The sequence below is a fragment of the Pollicipes pollicipes genome, unplaced genomic scaffold, assembly GCF_011947565.3.
Source record: "Pollicipes pollicipes isolate AB1234 unplaced genomic scaffold, Ppol_2.1 Scaffold_4881;HRSCAF=5763_pilon_pilon_pilon, whole genome shotgun sequence".
NCBI lineage: Eukaryota > Metazoa > Arthropoda > Thecostraca > Pollicipedomorpha > Pollicipedidae > Pollicipes > Pollicipes pollicipes.
In genome coordinates this window covers 14,413,697-14,435,218 of record NW_023596576.1, presented here as the reverse complement: position 1 = coordinate 14,435,218, position 21,522 = coordinate 14,413,697, and the positions used below count along the sequence as shown (strand labels likewise).

General features: G+C 51.7%; 1 pseudogene; it reads right to left on the bottom strand.

Annotated features, from left to right (window-relative positions):
• Positions 1 to 21,522, bottom strand: part of LOC119100019 (potassium voltage-gated channel subfamily KQT member 5-like) — a 106,764-nt pseudogene extending 85,242 nt beyond the window's left edge.

Here is a 21,522-nt window from a genome sequence, read left to right as displayed (position 1 = left end):
AGGATACTTATTCAGCTGGTCACCCGGACGCATATTAAGCAACGCCATTTGACTAGTGCTTAATTCGCCCCGAGATAGGGAGGGGCCGGCACTCTGCCTGCTTAGCTCCTCCAGCGTTCGCCATCACTGGACACAGGTCACATTGAGCTGCTCCATGACATACGCATCGGATTCGCCAGTTCCTGCAAACATGCTCAGGTTTCCAGGACCAATAAATTGTTAACCTACTTAGCAGGCTTGTGTCATGGGTCTGCTCCGATTTGGCTTGTTCTCTACATTCAAAAATACTTGCTTGTTTTACGCTTCCTGCGAGGACCACAGGCGTTTGCTCATTGCAGAGGCCATGTATTGGTTGGACCCATAAACCAGTGGCATTTCTCTATTAATGATTCCTCTACCTGCCACCAGCTCTCTGCACTCCCCACACAACTGCGGGCACGAAAGTGATCCAGAAAAGCAATAAACGCCACACCTAGGGTTGGCATTATCCCCGTTATTGCTGACGAATATTAGATCTTCAGAAGTGAGTAGCAGCTAAAACAGTCAGTGCCTGAGAATGGCATCAGAACAGATCTCTAACGCATACTCTGGTCAATTACTCATGAATACTGATCCCTTGGGGCGTAGTAAGCGTGCCCGGAGAACCAGTGAGATCAAAGGCACGCCGACTGCTTAGTCCCCCGCAGGCGACTGAGAACGCCAGTGAGAACGCCAGTGAGAACGCCAGTGAGAACGCCGGCCGGGGTTCCGACAAAGTTATGCTATTTAACGGCAGGCTGGACTGGCTAATTAGTGGGAGACGTTGGCCTTTATACCAATGACTAGGCACCATTTGTGGTTTGATACAATTTGTTGTTGTTCTCACGTACGCACATTTATAGCTGCCGCAACATAACAAAATGCATTTGCGCAATAGCGCAAGGCAGCGCGTGCACCAGGACGCTATAACCGTTAAACATCCTCGATTTTGGTCCGAGACTGAACACGCACACGTCGGGGGTGTGGTTTGGACAACGTAATTCCAGGCGAGGCAAGTTTAGGAGCATCTGCTAGTCATTGCCTTAAACGCCGATGTCCTGTAGCAGGTTATCTTTTAAGCTTGAACTCGGTACGGGTCATCGATATTTCTTGCTTCGCCGTCTGTGTTTCGAGCTGTCCGTAGTAACGGGATAGTACCGTGTATCAGATAAAACGGCGTGGGAGTTTAAATGAGCTCTTATACAGGCATTCTTTCGTTGGCAGTTTGAATGGCCTGGAACGCCTTTCTTTCATACGCCTCAGGTTTTTGTTCTGAATTTGTGTGTGGCTTGGCCGATTCTTGACTATAGGCGCTGTATTTGTCTGGCAAAATGCAATGGTCAAATGATGCTGGACATGCTTTAGTATATTCTCATAACTATGCACGAACGGATCCGTTTTGCGTGAATTGGAGCATTCTTCTATTCGCATTCATAATAGTGTTAGCGCATTCGTATTAGTGACGACAGTTGTAGTCGCACAGTTCCAGTCTTGAACCATTATTGAGTGAACGCAAAATGATCACATAGCTGATGCGTTCCCCCTCAACTACAATTAATTAAAACGTAAACCACAGGAGAAGAATGATACACTACATCACATTAATCCAAAATACAAGGAGGAGTGATAGAGACAAAGCCACGACGACATAAAGGTAAGACAGTCCACAAAAAGTTGCAGTGGGTAAAAACGTCAACTTTCGCCAAATGCAAGCCTTATATGATGGGGGTGACCCGAAACATAATTAGTCGGCTACAGTGCAATGGCACGTGCTATGAGCAGCATACTTCCGATTCTATCTTTGACTGAGCGCAAACAACTCCCCTCCCATGAGCCATTTATTCATTTTTCAGAGGCGTCCATGAGTGTTCTCGGGACTCGCGGAATGCTTATCACCATAAGGCCTGAAGTGGATGCGGAGCCGAGTCATGGCCGATTAAGAGCGCGAGAACGTAGTTCTTTACACGACATATGGGAAGATGTGCACCTCTTTTCCTGCAATGATATGTTGATTTTCCAACGGCATGGCGTTTTCCTCTTCATTCCGGCTACGGGATAAAATGGGAAATGAGGTGGAGCAATATGCGGGTCAAAACCAACGCTAAAGTCGACAAAGATGACAAAGAGATAGGCACACATAAGTTAGTTGTACTACCCTGAGTCATGTGATATCTCCCTTTGCCGTCGGCTCGGCTCATTGTCATGGCATTAGGAATAGATCGTAACAAACCCAAGGGATGAAGTTTACGAATTTACGTCAACCAACCACGTGCACCCAGTGAGTTCAGAATTATTCAAGAATTCAAATAAAGCTAAAGTCCCTGGCAGCAAATCGCAAAGCAGGAATTGAAGTACAAACATCGCCTACTTACTGTCAAGTCTGAAAGCAGAGAGCACAGACGGCTACGACGGACGCTCATGTGCTGACATTGCGTATAAAGATGCATTAAAAGTGATACACGCCTGACATCTAACATGATCCCCATCCCATTGAGCCACGGAGCTCAGCAACAGTGGCCGCTGTAGGCACGATCCATCAGTTTGCCTGCTTGCTGATGTGAGCGTAGCTCGTGGCGTAAATAGCTCGCAGATGTAATAATGTTAGGTAAGACAATTCCTAACTTTGGTACGAAGCTGAATTCATCAGAGCACGTGACACAAAGAGAAAATCTGTCAAGTGACCTAAGTCCTGATTTCTCATTCCGCCTCAGGAACATCTGGACAGCACGCAAAGTTTGAACTCCTCCAACATAAGTTGGTCTTCTACAGAACTCAGCCATGCAAAATCAAGACTGCGTTACTGCTGCCAAATCGCCAAGAAAGACAATTTGGGCAAAGCTTGAATAATCTTTCAGTCCCGACAAGCCAGGTGAGCTGGCCCAAATCCAAGCAATTCAGAAGCCGACCAAGCAGTGGCGTGGGGCGAGGCGGATTGAGGAGGGGGGGGGGGGGGGACCAAATAACGAGGCAATGCACACGAAAAGACATGCTCGTCAACGGCGGAGAATGTGCCGAAAAACCAATGGTCTATGTTCGGGCGCGGGTTTGCGGAGCCAGCCAAAAAGAGCACCACCTCGTCCAACAGGACCTCCACAGCACAGCCGCCGAGCGACCGCCGCATGCTGCAGTGACGATTTCGGAGCCCCGGACGACACTGAGGCACGCACGGCTGCTAGCTCGGCCAGTCTCTGCGGCTGGTCGTTTAGCCCCTGCACACAGCCGCATGCAGCGAGGGCCCCGGAGCATGCACGCGTCCCCGACGGCACGGCACGCGCCACATGCCACGTGCACAGCGCGGTCACGTGAGGGGCACGGAAGCGCGCCTATACGCACCATCCGAGCTCTTTTTGACACCGAGCGACACTTCCGAGCTTTCCCGTGTCACCGAGTCCTCACTGTGGCTGGGGTGTAACCTAGGACGGACGGGGGCGATGGGTTAGTCTAGCTGGGTCTCGCTCTCTACGGCTGCACGGCGGCGCGTCGTCAGCGCCTCGCCGCGCGCCGGCCGCACTACGGCATGCACAGGCGGCGGCGCCTGCTGTACCCGTGGTGTCGGCCGACTCTTCCAGGATCACCGACACCAGACGCCGCACGGGCGCCGAATGGTCGTCGCTTGAACACAAACGGCCGGTCAGAGGGCGGTCAAGGGATGCCGCCCCCGCCCCCGCCGCCGCCGCCATTCGCTGCGGACGGGGATGCGGCGGCCAGCGCTCTCCGCCGGCCGGCGCGCCGCTGCCACTGACGGTGGAGAGCCTGTCGGCAGCCCTGCTGGAGCGCTGTTGAAACGGCGAGCTCTGCGCTGTGCAAGGGCTGGCACCGATGGCTGGATGAGAACAGATAACAGTGGTTCGTTGCCTATAGAGCATTTTCATCAGGAAGCAAAGGATGCTCAGTAAGCTGGGATAACCAGATAAAGGTTATTAATTTCATATTTCTCAGAGCCTAATAATAGAGACAGTACACTCCTATTCAACAAGGTTTGTGAATTGCAACAAATGCAAATCCATAACACATCCTAAACACCTGCAAGATTGTCATTGACTTTAACGCTATGGTTTTTAACGCTGCCGTAATGAAAGCATTACCGGGTTGTACTCGTCACCCATTTTATCTGCGTTGCAGAACACTTCGTAAAATTATTGCATCGAAGTGAAAACTCCCGAAAAAGGGTATACGTCATATGCTTTAGGAGTGCATAAAGCAACATTGTGCATGCATACAAAACTTCAAAAAACAGTTTTTAGTTTGGCGCAGCCCCTTTGATTGTGTAAGGAGGCTCAGTGCCACGCCATGTACTGCGGCATATCCTTCGTCATGAAGGTAGCCCATAATACCCAAGTCTCATATCAGGCCATCAAGCTCATGTAAGGCTAGCTAGCCTAATCTATCATTTACATGGTTAAAATGATCAGAGCTTCTTTGTATAAGGCTATATATATATATATATATATATATATATATATATATATATATATGTATATATATAGATATATAAGTCCTTATATATGGGCTTTTTTGACATTATATTATGCAAGAACTTACAACCGGCGTCAAGAACTCCCTAGGCAGCATGATCCTCAAAGCAAAAGATTCAGAGATATAATTTAGTTCATCAATCTTTTTTTACCTCTATCAGGTCAAAGCAAGAAAGTCTGTTGGTGTCACTGTCATTAAGGAAAAGACATTTCTCCAACAAAAAGCGTTTCGATTTTGGCGTTAATTTTGCCTTCGTACCTCACTCTCAAGACTAGTTGAATTAGTTGCAATTTTGATTTAAACTTATTGTCTAAGAAACTATACCTCAAAGTTGCATTAATACGTCAAACACTCCAATGTCTCATTGATTGAAATATTTCCTGCACATTGCGTCGCTGACTGTCATGGCTAGAATTTGATCTGTTCTATGCCAGCGGCCAAACGAAGCATGCCTAATTTATTATACAAAAAGATCAGCTATTCAGTTGTCTACAGCTAGTCATCTTTTTGGGTGGCTAAGTCGCACCGTTCGGAAGTTGTCCTAGAATAACTAAGGGGGGGGGGGTGCCGGGGTGCGAAACAGTAATCATCTTTATGTAGCCATTTTAAGGTCTATATCATGATGATCTATCAATATTTCTAACATAATTTTACAAGTCTCGTATTTCTAAGATCGCTTACATTATCCTGTTACGTTTGTAACGAAACGTTACGGAGATTGAGTCCAGTAGCACATAAAGGGCCACCACGCATTCCATTACGGTGACCGATATATATATATATATATATATATATATATATATATATATATATATATATATATATATATATGTGTGTGTGTGTGTGTGTGTGTGTGTGTGTGTGTGTGTGTGTGTGTGTGTGTGTGTGTGTGTGTGTGTGTGTGTGTGTGTGTGTGTGTGTGTGTGTGTGTGTGTGTGTGTGTGTGTGTGTGTGTGTGTGTGTGTGTGTGTGTGTGTGTGTGTGTGTGTGTGTGTGTGTGTGTGTGTGTGTGTGTGTGTGTGTGTGTGTGTGTGTGTGTGTGTGTGTGTGTGTGTGTGTGTGTGTGGTGTGTGTGTGTGTGTGTGTGTGTGTGTGTGTGTGTGTGTGTGTGTGTGTGTGTGTGTGTGTGTGTGTGTGTGTGTGTGTGTGTGTGTGTGTGTGTGTGTGTTGTGTGTGTGTGTGTGTGTGTGTGTGTGTGTGTGTGTGTGTGTGTGTGTGTGTGTGTGTGTGTGTGTGTGTGTGTGTGATCAAAGTGTACTCCAGGGAGACGCAAAGATCATGGCCTTGTTAACAGGGGTATCAACTGTCTTAGCGCTATCATCACTAAGATTATGGAATCAACTAGTTTATAGTTAAAACTATTATAGCTAAAACACTTTTAGACTTTTGTGAACACACCTGAGCATGTCTACACTTGGAAAACATTCATTTTGCATAACGCTTAAATTTTTTACAACACGCGCGATGCTACGAAGTCCATTCCATCTCAGTTTCGCTTGTCATGAGCTCGCCATTGACAACATTGTAGAAACAATTCGGCTGACGCGCTCTCCAAGGAGTAAACTATGCGATTCGTTCATTTTGAGCACTCGAACAAAAAAATCGGAGAGGAAGGTTTCGATATCTCTGGAGGTTAAATTTATCCTCGCATTAATCTCAAACAAAATGCATCGCATGCAACAATGATTACTGAAACTGCTTTCAAAAGTTGCGTAGCTTCAGTGACTCGAAAAACGATCAAAGTCGGCCATAAGCGATAATCTATCGATCACCCTAGTTGTTGATGGCCTCCAGGGAGACTCAAAGTATCTAGAATTGAGCACTTCAGAGGAATACGAGGCCGTCTATAAGCAGAGAAGGTATCTATTATTAAGCCGTCTTCCGAGGGAGCTGCCGGATTGGAGACTTATCGGGAAAGGTCCCCATCACTCTCTGCCCGGGTGATCATTAAACTTCCATGCTATCCCATTCCGGGGCATAATCCACTTCATCAATGGTGCATGGATTACGCCGGAGATGGGGTCGCTCAAGCTGACGCGGGACCTCGCCTACGCCAGCGGTGAGCGACGCTCCCTAAGTGGCCCTGCCCCCCCCCCCCCCCCCCCCTGTCGAGGGCGCACGCGCTCTCCGGTCCACTGGCAAAGAACGGCGGCGAGGCGCGCCGACCCGCTGACCTTTCATGCGACCTGTCACCCGCGCGCATGGCTCCAGCGCAGATAAATATGTCAGCTGGCGTCATCTGACCACTAAATCGGACCCTCCGAGCCAGGCGGCCTCCACTGCGGCTACGCCTAAGCGCACGGGATTAAGTTGGCAACAGCGGTGCGAGCAGCGCCACTGAGGAGGCGCCATTGGCTCAGCGCGACGCACCCGGGTAGTCGCACCCTGGACGCCCTGCCAGCAGCAGGGGCGTGCTGGGGCGTAGGGGGCGTCAAAAGAGACGAGAGTGGCCCGCGAACTCCCACGGACGGTGGGAAATGCTGCTTCTTCGGCCCACGGCCAGCACAACCTCTGGGCTCACATCAACTCCGCGCGGATCTTCAGGAATGATTTTGATTTTGATTGGATTGGGATTTGATAGGTGGATTGAGCGTCGACGCCATTGAATTTTAGCGTTCACGTCAATATTTTCTTGGAAACATACATGCTTCCATAGAATTTAGGCAGCGTCGAAAATGGACAGCAAACATGCAGTTCTAGTCAAAGGCCCGAAATGTGCGTCCCTCAGAGTTGGCCACAGAGCCAGCTCCATCTGGCTAGTGAGCTGGCAGACATTGCAGCAAAGCGTCTTTCAGACGCTGTTCTCGAAACCCTGTGCCGGTACATGGTTTCCACTGAGCGAGGTCACCGGTGGGGTGACCCCACAGTGCGGGCTGATGCCGGCCACGCCATCAGCTGGCCTGCAAACTCGGCATTCACCTCCATTCCAAGTCGGGTGGGGTAACAGATCATTGGGTGCCACTTTATGTAAAGTAAGATTTGACATATGTAATGATGGCATTGTTCTTCTCGTTGGACATTGGTCTCCGGGATGAGCCGCGAATTCGGGTTCTCCTGCAGCTCTGTGACCTTTCTTGTGTCTAGGAAGGCGTTCCTTACTTCACTCCCTTCTTGTTAGGTATCAATCACCTTTACGGATCACATAAGTGCGGCAGCTCGCCTTGCTTGGAGACGCTGGGAATATACCCACGTTACCCTTAGCAACTCTGACAACATGGTGATTGAGTGCGTCGAGCATCTTTGCTGCCTTCTGACCTTTCTCAGTGTGCTGAGCATGTCCCCTAGCACCCACACCTTTTAAGCTGGTTTTTTTTTCGAACGGTGAGTCCTCATATCGACAGTATTCTCCTAATCAAGGCACGATAATGATGAAGTGCCGAACAATGGAGGATTAAAACTATCGGGATTATTTCCTGTGTTTTTCGTAGCAATGTCGGATAACTTTGGTTTTGAAGCTCCCCCTGAGAGGGGGTTCATGCCCCCGCCCCCGGGGTTTTCAGGGATGTTGATGCAACCCCGTCGCCCCCCCCCCCCCCCAGGATTTCTGATCACATCTGTCGTGTAGATCACGCCAGTTCAACCAAATTTTCAGTAGCTTTTGAGACGTTCATTGCATGCAGCTTTATGTAAAAACATGGCTCTACCATTTATGGTTTGCGAAAAACGGCGGTCATTCAGGAACGCTGCACGGCGATCCCCGATCCACGTCGCCGGCGCGGGCGGCAACTGTCCAATCCACCAATGGCGCGCGGGGGACTGACACTGCTACGTCATTAAAGCTCCATATCATACATATATGCTTAAAGCACAGAACATTCGTCATAATGTTGCCAGAGTTAAACAAGCAACACGGTTTGTGTAAGTTTCATGTTGCCGCGTCACATGGTTACGTGCATGTTATTAGCATGAGAATCTGAAATAGTTCGGTTTTCAGGAAAATTTAATTTTGGCGTGGCCTAGTGGGGTCAGTAATCGACCTAGCGACATGAAACGCATTATCAATCGCAGAGATCTGGTTGAGACAAATCCTCTGTTTTTACGTAAGACTATCTATTTCTTAGTTTGTGAGATCACCATTCAAAACATAGACGGAGACTGTCTCAAAACATAGCACTGACACTTTGGTTACGGATAGTTAGTTACCACTAAGGCGTTCCCTAACACCGGCCACCCCAACATTCTGCAGCTTTGCAAGTACTAGTCCTGCAACGACGAAGTGGTTCTTTAGCAGGATTATACGGGTTTCGCTTTCCTTCGCAGCATTGTACGCCTAGGCTGCTTGTTCCAGTTCACTGATGACCCGATAATTCACTTATGCATGACGAACCAAGAGCTGCTAACTTAGATCATCGGCAAAGGTCAATACAATCCAATACGCCCAAGTAATAAAACGGGCAGTTTCGGAAAGTTGGCAACGAGATCGTAGATCACAGGCTCGGCCACTGCCGAGATTAAACAATTACATAAGCAAGCAGGCAACCACTCCGTCTAGCGCCGTGCTTTTGGTTACAGCCTTTTTGGCAGGGCCGATGCCCCGGCCCCTTCACATAATCAAACATCCTGATAGTCGAAATCAAAGGGCAACTGACCGCTGCGAAGTATGCACATACCTTAAACAACGAACATGCCGTATACACATACATTCACACACATACACATACAAGTTTTGTACGATAATATATTAGCGCGTCATCTGCTATCCGCGATACAGAAAAGATACAGATTTAGTGCATATTGCAAGCAGCAGGTGACGAGTACGCCGTAATGCTAAACGGTCCTAAAACAAAAGGCTTGGAGTGAAAGTGACGGCTGGGTGACGATAGTAACAACTAGATAAAATACTGTGGGAACGAACAAGTCGCTACCCATTGAGTGCGTCATCGTTGTGTACGATGGACAAATCACCTTGCCAGACACTAAAAACACGAGTCGGGTAGCAACACGCTCACCGCACACAAAAACTGTTACCTCGCACAGCCAGGAGGCGTCATTAACGGCGAGGCGAGTGTCAGCGTGACGTCAGACCGTGACGTCAGACCGTGACGTCAGACAGTGACGTCATACAGTGACGTCAGATTGTGACGTCAGACAGTAACGTCAGCGGCGCACCGAGTCCTACCTGGTGGTGCCCATGTTCTCCATAGACGAGTTGATGTCGCCGTGGCGCGCGCGCGCCGCTGCCAGCTGCGCCGAGGTGCTCAGAGGCCGACTGCGCCGGATGGTCGGCAGCCGAGACACAAATGACGCGTTGTGCTTGAAGCTGGAAGTGGCGCAGACGAGTCATGCGACGCAAGGGCGGCGCTTGGGCGGAGGCGACGTTGGGGCGACGCTGCGGCGGTGGCGACGCCGGGCTGCCCCAACGTCGGGGGCTGCTCTGGTGGGGGCCACCGATGTCATCGTTGTGTGCTTAATGGGAGCCAGCGGTTCATGAAACTGCTGCTGAGTGGGCTGGCTTAAAAAGACGTTTTATCAAGGTTTGAGGTGGCTCGATCCTCGGATTATGTGACAACAGAAAGTATTTCGCTCCCGTTCCCGAAAATACGCGGCTCCGATCACGCTTTAAGGCGCAGTGCGGCAGAGTTTGGGCACTCCATGCCTAATTGGGTAGTCACAAGAACAACATTTACATGATCAACCGGATGAAGTATCCATGTGGGCAGTCCGAGTGCGCGTCTATATCTGTACCTCTATAGTTGGGCGTGAGTGGACTATTATATTAAATGAATGCGGCCCAGTTTTTGAAGCACCTTGTCATGGAGCCCTGTCGAAGGCAGTGATTACACTAGCGCCCAGAGTCCATGCTCACACCATTCCGCCCAGGGGTAAAAGGGGTAGAAGGAATTGGAACTAGGGCCCCCAGGTGGAAGTCGAATGTGCTAACCACGCCTCCATTACACCCATTTGCGGGCGGCTATTGAGCGCACAGATGTGAGATAGACACTTCAACCCAACACATGCTAAAAACGGCAGCACGATAGCAGCGGGACCGCTACACGCAAAAATGGGTACCACTCTGAGAAGGTAAACGCTCTCAGCGATATATATATATATATATATATATATATATATATGTTTGATTAAAAATAACTACTTACCCAGCATTGAGGAGCTTTTTGACGCATCGTTCTAGTTTCCAGGCCTTTGACTTGGCATCATGGCTTGGATTGAAGATGGTTCGCACAAAATTGCTCATATAGTCATCGCTCCTTAGAAGACTTTAGAAGACTTTCAGTGTTCTCCGACGATGAGATAGGATCTCGAAACGTTAGAATGTAAGGAACGATGAATATATGAGCAATTGCGTGCGAACCACCTATAATCTAAGCGATGATGCCAGGTTAAAGGCCCGGAAACTAGAACGATGCGTCAAAAAGCTCGTCAATGCTGAGTCAGGAGTTATCTTTAATCAAACATGAGAAAAGGAAGGAATCTGAAAACACATTCCTAAATATATATATATATATATATATATATATATATATATATATATATATATTACTGCGGCAGGACCCTCACCACACATAAGCCAGATGTAGGATTGCTGCAAGGGAAATAAAGACGCCTGTATTTGCCAGAGGGAGACCGTCAAGACGTTACAAAACAATGTCTGGTTCACAGTCTCCGGACGACAGAGACCGGACCAGTGGAGATCAACAAGAGACTGGCCGATGCCAAATATGCATCCTGACGGCATGGCCAATAGGTGTGAAGGCCGCTAATGAAGGGGGAAGAGAATGAGCCCCGCAGATGTAGATTCCTACGCAGGAAACACGTCATCAAGAACGTTGATGAGCTGCGTTACTTAATCTTGACGGAAATCATGGCACGAGCACAAATGTTGAAACAATTGTGACGTTGTCTGCATAGCAGCATGACGTCACATACACGAGGACCATACTCCTTTCGCACACAACAAATCCCGAGGCCTGTAATCGGATAACTAATGTAGCGACCATGTACTAGCAGACACTTGTCCTAAATTACACATCAGCTGTAAGTCAGCGGCAGCTCTAACGTGACATCTAGTGGCCGAGATGTGCAGCTTACCGAGGTAAGGACAGCCGCAAAGCAAGCAGTATTGGTACACCATACCATCGATAATCTACGCTGCAATGATCACAAGGCCCACAATGCAATGCATGCAAGCCAGACTACAATGTGTTCCCAAGCACGCTAACATGTGCATCTCATTGCTCGACGTTTCAGCGGAGTTTAAATTCATCTACGATTTTGAAACACCCCATAATGACTGCATCACTTTTTAAGTGCATATTTGCCGCATGGTTGGGCTTGCAAGCTGGATTATTCATTAAACTTCCTTCAATGCTGGAAGTTGTCTAGTTATTTTCATCATCCAGACCTGCTCATACATCGAACGAAACCACCCCACCCGGCCAATCCCGCCGAAGCAGAACAGACGCCCAACGAGCACGCGCGACCATCCGAGACAGAGGCGTGTCCAGGACGCCGGAGCACCTGTCCACGGTGGCACGGGTGGCCGGCAGCTGGGGCCGGCCGGGGCGGCGCCCGGACGGCCCGGCGCTGCGTCTGGCTGCCTGGACGGAGCGCTGGACCCAGGCGCGAGGACACCCCGTGTGAGGACGCCTGGAGCCCGGCGGCTATCCCCGAGACCCAGCCCTCGGATGGGCTGCAGTGTCTCTGCTGATGTCCACTCCACACCCACAGCCTCTCCTCCGCCCTCAGCGGAGTACCCTTCCGTAGTGATCGCATGACGTCGATAGCCCGGAAATGTAAGCCCAGGTCTACCAAGACGACTTAGTTATTCGAAAGACGCATGCCATAAAGCTCCTCATGAGTACTGGAGTTACAATATCGGGCCTTGCAGAGGCGCACAGCTGGTCCTGTCTGCTTGTTGAACAGAACGACTCGAGTCATTCGTACCGCGAGTAAAATAAGGTGAATATAGCATGCAGGCAACGGAGAAGAAAGTAAAACAAACAAAGCGTAATACGTGAGGGAGATGTAAGGCGAATATAGAATGAGAAACAGAGGACGAGAAGGGAGAGATAAAGAGGGAAAGAGGAGATAGCCATGTCAAAATGAAAGGGCGAAGGACAAACGAATATCACTACGCCAACGAATACCACCCATGCAGAGGCTAATTCATTAGTCATTGTCCAGGCTTAAGCTGCAGCGCAGCGCATGTCCCATATTGTTAATGAGCATGGCAGCATCCAAACGATTCAGAGATTCATTTCCGACAAATGTGTAGTCCCTTCACCCGACGTGACTGAAATTCGATAAAAGGAAGTCCAAAACTTTTCTCCGAAAGACTATTAAAACACCGCTGAGAAGCTTCCCAACTCTGCAGATTTCCAGGACACGTCTCAATACTCCAGGACGACCATTTAGGTCGGAGCTGAGCCGGCTTTCTGGCGGAAGTTAGTCGGCTGCGCTGGCGGCGCCGCGTGGACCGCTCTGGCTGCGCTGGCGGGCGGCACGTCCCTGCTGGAGCCCTACGGATTACATGCGCCTCCCGTGCCAGCTGGAGCTCCGGCCTAGCCGCGCCAGGCGTTCGGCGGCGGCCGGCGCCAGCCCCGGCCCCGCCGCGCGGCGCGTGCTGCTACGTGCCGCCGATGCTACGCGCCCCACGGTACTTACAAGCCTGAGCTCGAGGGGGGAAGCAGCGGCCGTAGGTGCATGGGAACCTGCTCCTCAGCCTTGGCCCTTGGCGGACGACAGGAACAAACATCACACGACACCCGAGCGACAGCGGAGGCCGTCCGCACGCACGGAGGACCGAGTGTGCACAAACCGGCGGGGTCGGGGATGACACAGATTGGTGGTATGAGCATTAACTACGTGACGGTGCACAACACGTGGTCGAACACTGGCTTTGCGTCTATGTACATGGGGCACATATAAGCCGGGTGCTAACACACGAGACTGTGGAAGGACTGAGCCTGCAATGCAATGGTGGAACGAGCTGTGATTGAATGAAGTACATTAACAGCGAGGTAGGTAATGTTGTTTGCTGCCATTAGCCGATGAAACGATTGGACGCTTGAATCATCGTGTTTTGAAAGCATTCTCGTTGTTGGTTCTCTTTGACCTTTTAAAATCCACCTTAAAATGTCAAAATGTTAAAATCTGTACTCATATAAGCATCATCTGGGAAAAAGCGGGAGGCAGAAAAATCAACAGCAAAAAAAAAACAAACGCCGGGTTGGACAGACCCAAAATCGTCCGCATAAAAATACGGGGGCACATATTGTTTGAGCGTTTTGCTGAACAGACCACAATGACACTGCAAAGTATGTGAAATAAATAGCCATCAAACCTTCGAAGACGCCTCCCAGACCACGCTAGCAGTAAATCATGACGAGGTCCATCAGCGGTCGGCTCTGTCCGCCGGCAGGAGGCCCGGCTACCGCCTGACCTGGCCGGCGCTGTCAGCAGCACTCACGTGGGCGGGCTGGGGTAGGGCACCTGGTGCACGCGCCACGTGGCCACCGAGAGCGAGTGCTCGTCGGCCGCGTAACAGCGCCACAGGCACTGGATCAAGATGGCGGCCGGGTGGCGTCGCCGGATCATATGCTTCTGCCGCTGCTGCTGCTGCACCTTCAGCGCCAGGCCAGAGCCCAGGATGCCCTGCCGGCGTGGAGGTCGGGTACGTGTGCGGCGAAGGCCATCCAGGGTCAGGGGCAGAGAGCGCGTGCTCAGGGACGGCTGTGTCACAGCGCTGCACTGCCTGTGCAAACCTCTGCAGTTTGGTCTGACAGAAGTCGGGAGGTAGAACCGCCGGATAAACGGGATTGGCTCCACTTTGGAGGTACGTTCAGGGCACATGCAAGCTCAGCAGGTGCTCTGAAGCCAAAGACACTCCTCTGTCAACCACTCGAATGTGTTCCAAAAGGTATGTACACTGCAGTCGCACTAGATGCGAGTGATGCTGCTCCCCCAGAGCATTTCTGCTGCATTTCTGCTCCCCTCATTTCTGCTGCTCTGGTTCGCGTCCCCGGTATCCGTACTGCTCCTTGTTTCAGAATCATGTTGGCTCCAAAATTGTTGTGATGTTGATGAATGGCCTCTTATTTGAAGCCGCGTGCTATGGATGCTGCTGCTACAGGAATATGATAATAGTGATGCACTGATGTGTTTAGATAACTAGTGGACCAACAAATCAGACACTTGCTGCGAGCATTGAGACGCTCAAGGCAGCATTGGTGGGGTTAGACCCCCCCCCCCCCGCCCCACACGCCAAAGTATACAAAAGGACACCCCTGTTCTACGGTATTGTGGAAAGACGCTGAGCTCGCAATCCAGTGGAGTCGAATCTGAGTCCTGGACGGATGCTCCATCGGCATGGCTGACCTGGAGGGGTCAGCTGACATGGGCCAAAATGGATCGACCTGGCTCGGGGCGGCCGCGCAGTAGCATTTACGCCACATAAGACCCTCCGCAAGCCTGTCTGGCAACAAGACACGAAAGTCTAATTCCCCGATGAACTGGGCCGCAGCAGCCTGGCAGATGAGTTCAGCGTATGCGGAGCACGCCTTGCCTCACAGGTGCTCCAAGCCCAAAGTAATCCATGGAAAACATTTACCATTAGTGGCTTGAACAAGAGCTTCGGCGCCAAGCCGCCGCGGTTCGCCCAGATCGCCGCGCCATCGAACAGAGAGAGAGAGAGAGAGAGAGAGAGAGAGAGAGAGAGAGAGAGAGGAGAGAGAGAGAGGAGAGAGAGAGAGAGGAGAGAGAGAGAGAGAGAGATGAGAGAGGAGAGATATATATATATATATATATATATATATATATATATATAATATATATATATATATATATGTGTTGTGTGGTGGTGTATGTGTGTGTGTGTGTGTGTGTGTGTGTATGGTGCGTGTGGTGTGGGTGTGGGTGTGGGTGTGGGTGGTGGGTGTGGGTGTGGGTGTGGGTGTGGTGTGGGTGTGTGGGTGTGGGTGTGGGTGTGGGTGTGGGGTGGTGTGGGTGTGGGTGTGGGTGTTGGGTGTGGGTGTGGTGGATGTGGCTGTGGGTGTGGGTGTGGTGTGGGGTGTGGGTGTGGGGTGTGGGTGTGGTGTGGGTGTGGGTGTGTGTGGGTTGCGTGCATTTTGACATGCTCCCAACGGCCAGCACACCTTTCGACGCCAGACACCAACGTGGCGCGCATACCGCTGGCCCGCAAAGAAAATGGCGGTCAGGCCAACCCCGAAGACAGTACCCTCAGGCTTCGTTCCGGTGCGCAAAACCCCCTCACCCTACCTTGTTGGCAATAGCACTATGTGCTTCTTTCGCCACTGAGTTTTCTGATGTGTTACTTCTGGTTGCACTTCATCTTAATTTGTGCACCAATCATTCGGCGTCTGTCTCTCCTTCCATAAGTACTATACGACGCGGCCTCCACTCTCCGGGCTTCACGGTTGCATTGCATTCAGAAAAGCAATTCCAACGCCGCCACTAATGCAAGTGTACGTCGTGCAGCAATTGCTTTGCTTTGAAGGCTCTAGGCTTTCTCATACAGGGTCCAGTTATTATGTCGCCGTTCTCTATTTGCCCTTTCTGAGAAACATCAGGCCCCAATTTCGCGCGTTGCACAGCAGCAAATCAGCGTCATCGTGTAGTTTATTCCGGCGCCCAGCGCGCCGACTGTATAGCCAGTCAGTCCAATGCATCAATACCCTAGACAGGACGACTATGCGGGAAACCTGGCACTAGCAATATGAACTTGAGAAGAAAAAAAAACATGTAAAAAGACGCGATCCCCTTCTAACTCGGCGGAAGGGTGGACCACCGAGGAATGACTGCCGATGGCCAGACAGCAAACAGCGTAGCTCCGACAGCATGACCTTATTTCCAACTCCGCAGTCGCGCCATATATCCCACTGGCCGTTCCGCTCCGAGGCAATCCAATACCACAAAAAGTCATCCGTGGACGGCTGGGCCGCGTGAACGTGACACCCCATCCCGCCTCGTCGTCACCAACTTCGGCTCCCCTGCGCACTACCCACGCTCGCCGCATCGACGGTCCGGCGGCATTGCAAGCCTATCGATTGCGGTCGGGCGGTCCAATTAGAAGGCCCGCCGAAGTCGACGGCGCCGGCCGCCGGACGTAACGACGCCGCCGCGCGGCGATGCACGTTGCTGATTGATGTCCGCGTCTGGCTTCGCGTTGCATTCAGCGACAGTGGCAGGGCCCCGCCGCGGCCGCGACGGTGGGCGGTCAGGGAGGGGCGTGGGCGGGTCGGCGGCGGGTCGGCCCACACGCCGACGGCGCCACGTGCGACCCAGGAACCGCGAGGAATGGACGCTTCAAGTGCTCCGCAGTGTCCGCTGATGGAATTGGCGGCGGTGTCTATTTTTGACGGGGTACGCCAGCCGCCTCGCGTGCAGACCGCGCTGCGCGAGGCGCGCCGCGCGCTGGCCGCCGCTCACGACGCCGGCGGCCACCGAGCTCGCCGCGGCCGGTGTGTTGATGTCGGACGTGCCGCTTGCTGCTACGCGCCGTTTCTCGAGGCACAATGGCCACCGTTACACGCATTGCACGGCGTGTCGCCGCTGGCGGCGTACATGGCGCGGCGGCCATGCGCGCCTTCATAATGAGTTGTGACGTCATGACTCCCCATGACTCGCAGGCAGCGCCATTTCGGAGTTCAGTACGCCAGCCACACATGTGCATTTGAGCGCTTGCCCAAGGCTTGTCAATTTCGTCGGCCGGAATGCAGAGGAGGGCGTGGTGGGCGTTCATGGGCATTGCCCAAATGGCTGTAACTCAGTTTTCTGGCGTGTGGGAATGGCCTGTATGACTACAACCCGTGCACGCTGTACGAATGAGCGTGTGAAATATAACTACACCCTGTATACAGCATTGTTCTTTCATGACTATAACCTGTGAATTTTTGTTTTAAAAGGCACTTTAATCTTGGGTTTCACTGCGCATACCAGACGGTAGAAGACTGCAATTTCAATAATGTGGCATAATCCATTTTTCACCGATTCACTACCAGCGACTTAATATTTCAAGCACCCCAGCCTGTGCTGGGAACGCCCGGTCTCTTCGGTGACTCCAGGGTAGTGTTCACCACTAACTCATATCGATAGCCCCGCAAGCGTGCCGTTAGCTGGAGCGAATGTTCATTCGAACAGATTACCCATCAGTACTATCAGCACATTGCGAACACTACAATGCCGGCGACCATTGCACAGACAATATATCCGTTTCCTTGCCAACCCCAGCTGGCATCCATCAACAATGATTTGGAAGCGGGAAGCTGCTGTGTCTTGTGAAGCTTACACAAATGATTTCTTAACACCGTGCGGTTTATATCGTCAGGCTTCCTCCGAAGAGGTGACTGTCGGGAAGAGAAAAGTACCTTACGCACCCATGCAAGGAAAATAAGGCTGACTTGGCTGCCAGTCACACTCAGTCTTCGACAAGATGCTATGTCTCGTTTGAGCGTCGCCAGATATACCCTATTCAACGCACCTGCCCAAAGAATGCGATTGTCCCACCCGCCCATGCTGCCTATTTCTTATAAGTGTCCTTATAGAATCTGAGTTATCTCGTCAAGCTCTGGTTTGTCTCCGTTGCTCAATGATCTGTGGCACGCACAAGTCGTTACTGCCCTGGTGATGGGTTTTATTTCCGTCATCCCTTAGTGGTGTATCTGCACCATTACGGCCACTGAATCATGGAATGAGGAGAAAAATGTTGGGTTATAACTGTTTCAAGCCCAAATGCGTTTTACACTGCTGTCATAACTCATTACGCATCCGCTGGGATATCAGTTATCTATAAAACTAGAAGAGCACCCATTGAATGTGACCGTAAACACCCCCATGAAGCACTTCCACGCCGATTTCCTTTTCTTGGCAAGTGACGCACGTGCTTTTGCGTCACCCAGGCACTGTCTCTGACCGGCTTACAACCTAAATTTAAAAATCGGCGTTGGCCCGTGTGGCGACTCCAGTACTAAGATTTTTGGCTTGGACTCAGTGGCGGACAGTGTTTGCTTTAGCAGAGTGGAACTCGTGGGCGAGCGCCGTCCAATAGCTGCCTGTTCACCGCGGTGACTCTTCCTCTGGCGGCAGCGGCTGACGGAGTTTCGGGGAGTATCGCGCGCCCAGCGCTTACATTGCCGCTTTCGTGGCGTCCGCGGTGATGTGGTGACGTGGCGACGTGGCCGCCTGCGCCGTCGCCTCCGTTACTGCGTTACTGCGGTACGTCACGCGCCATGACGCGCTGTCGCCCCACGGTCTGTCGAGAGCGACACGCACGATCGCTCGGCGCTTATGGACGCCACACTGGCCCAGGGGACCGTCGCGGAGCCGGTCGTCCGCCGCCCAGGCATGCCTCTGCCCTATCCCTTCGAACTGAGGAGTGGTAAGCGGTGTATGGACTGATGAGAAAAAACAATGGTCGAAAAAATAATGTCTGCACTTACACCGAAATCAGCACGATAGATGTGCGCGGCAGCGTTTTCCTGATAACGTGGACCTGGAAGTTAGTCTGCACAAAGGCCGACATCCACACCCTGTACTGCCCACGCGTGTGCTGTTTCAGACGTGGGAGTTTCCCATCGTTTCATATAGTAGGGCGCCAACGCAGTGCGTAATGCAACGAAGCGTACAATCCCATCGGTGCGGGAGGGCTTTCCCGCTTGCCCAGTCAATACACCGTCGGGTGGAAGGTACTGGCGCACGTTCTTGTGCCGGCGTCAGTTTTGGCGCGCAGTAATTGTGTTATATGTCTCGGGCTGCTGATGACCAGGCATTCCTCTGCCGCGCGCAAAAAAAACGCCGCTACCTTCACGCTCGGAGAAGTCACAGCACAGGGACGCGGAGCCTGTCACGACCTGTGATCACATGACCACGCGACCACAAACTGCATATCGTCTCAGAGCCAACAAGAAAAAAGGAGATGTTGACCTCACAAACATACCGTCTAACGATCTCGCTTGTCTTCATCGGCTGCGTAGGTATGCCTCAACGCGTCATCGGCATCGGCTCTGTGCCGCGCCGCGTGGAGAACTCACCGCTGGCAGCGCGAAGAACGATATTCCTAGTAAGGCACATGCAGACGCGATGAGCTTGCCCTTCCACGTGATGGGGACAATATCGCCGTAGCCGACTGTGCAGAGCGTCACCTGGGGGGATAATGCGACCGATGCTGTCACCCTGTAAGCCTCAGGCGCGGCCATGGGTCGTACTACACGTTGGGCACAATTATCACACTTTTGAGCTTCCATCTAACACGAGAATTTGGCTGACCGCTAATTCTGGTGATTTTTCACAACTCAGCAAAGAAAACACAGTTAGCTCACATTAAGCATGCATAAAATCGTAGCTTTCAGAGCGCACTTGGCAAGCTGCGTAAGGGAGATAACTTGAAGTTTGTTGTTAATTAACGTTAGAGCCTGCAAGTCGGAAGAAACAAATAAAAAGAAAATGACTGAATATTTGTCCTCCATTTCAAATAGATACCCCAGTTCTTGTACAGATTAAAACGCTCCCTTAAAATAAAAACCCGACAAAGTAAAACACCGATTCAGCTCAGGTCACTGATCGCATGCGAACACCATTTTTACTTACTACGCCCCACCACAACGCGTCAGCGTATGACGAGAACTGCTCCCCATTCGAGTCCTTCTCAGCTAGATAAACAAGAAATGAGGCGATGATGAGACCTAAAAACCCGATGTATAATGTCGTGATGAGTTCCTGCAAAAACGGCGAGAACGTTACTGGAGGTGTGCATCACTACCTTGGCCAACAACATCACAGGGGAACAAATTTCAATTCCTGTAACGTGTTAACAACCAAATACAACGGGCATCCGCAAGAATAACCAGACCAACTCCATGCGTTCCCACAAACATCAGACTTCTGAAACACCGACCCATTACTAGCGGTAGCAGTCCGGTGCTAACGGGCTGCAGCCGCGTGGCATCGACCACACCCTCGTCAATTACCGACGTCCAAGTCCACGCGCCGGCGTCCGCGCGTCCATTCCGACGCGTCGCCGACGAGCGTGGCTCACCTGCCTGTGGGCGTACACGACGGACCCGAGCAGCTTCCACGTGCCGCCTCGTCGGTCCATGCGCACCATGCGCAGGATCTGGAAGAAGCGCAGCACGCGCAGTGCCGAGGCGGCGAACACCTGGCCACCAGTGACGAGGCCCAGCACGCCAGAGCCCAGCCCCAGCAACGACCAGTGACGCTAGGATGGTCACCATGTCTGCCAACGGCGAACGGTCGTCACCATGTCTGCCAACGACGAACGGTCGTTACTCTGTCTGCGAACGGCGGACGGTCGTCACCATGTCTGCCAACGACGAACGGTCGTTGCTGTGTCTGCGAACGGCGAACGGTCGTTACCATGTCTGCCAACGACGAATGGTCGTTACTATGTCTGCGAACAGCGTCCGGCGATTACTATGTCTGTGAACGAATGGCCACGGGCCGCTGGACCGTTCGTTGCCAAGCCATGCCTTGTCATACCACGTTAGTCATACCTTGGATTGTTCGGCTGCTTCTTCGTAAAGAATAGCAGCACGTATGTTGCGGCACGAGTTTACTAGACACCCGGACGAAAATTGAATCGTTCTTAGCCAGAAGCTGGCTTACACCACACCATGTTTAAAAAACAGCGTGGGTGGTTCACCACCCCAGAGACAATATACACCTTTCAGTGCATGCTTTCGGGGTGTCTCCATAGACATGACAGGTTGCGGCCGGACACGGACGGTGTCTGCGGACCTCACCAGAGGCGGACTCACCAGTGTCTGCGGACCCTCACCAGAGGCGGACTCACCAGTGTCTGCGGACCCTCACCAGAGGCGGACTCACCCCACTGTGCACCTCTGCGGACCCTCACCAGAGGCGGACTCACCAGTGTCTGCGGACCTCACCAGAGGCGGACTCACCAGTGTCTGCGGACCCTCACCACAGAGGCGGACTGCCACGCGGGACAGCGGGACCGACTGACGGGACCCGCGTGCCGGCCCGCCGTGTCCTGGCCCGCTGCCACTCTCCCTGGAACGTGGCATCGCCCGCCAT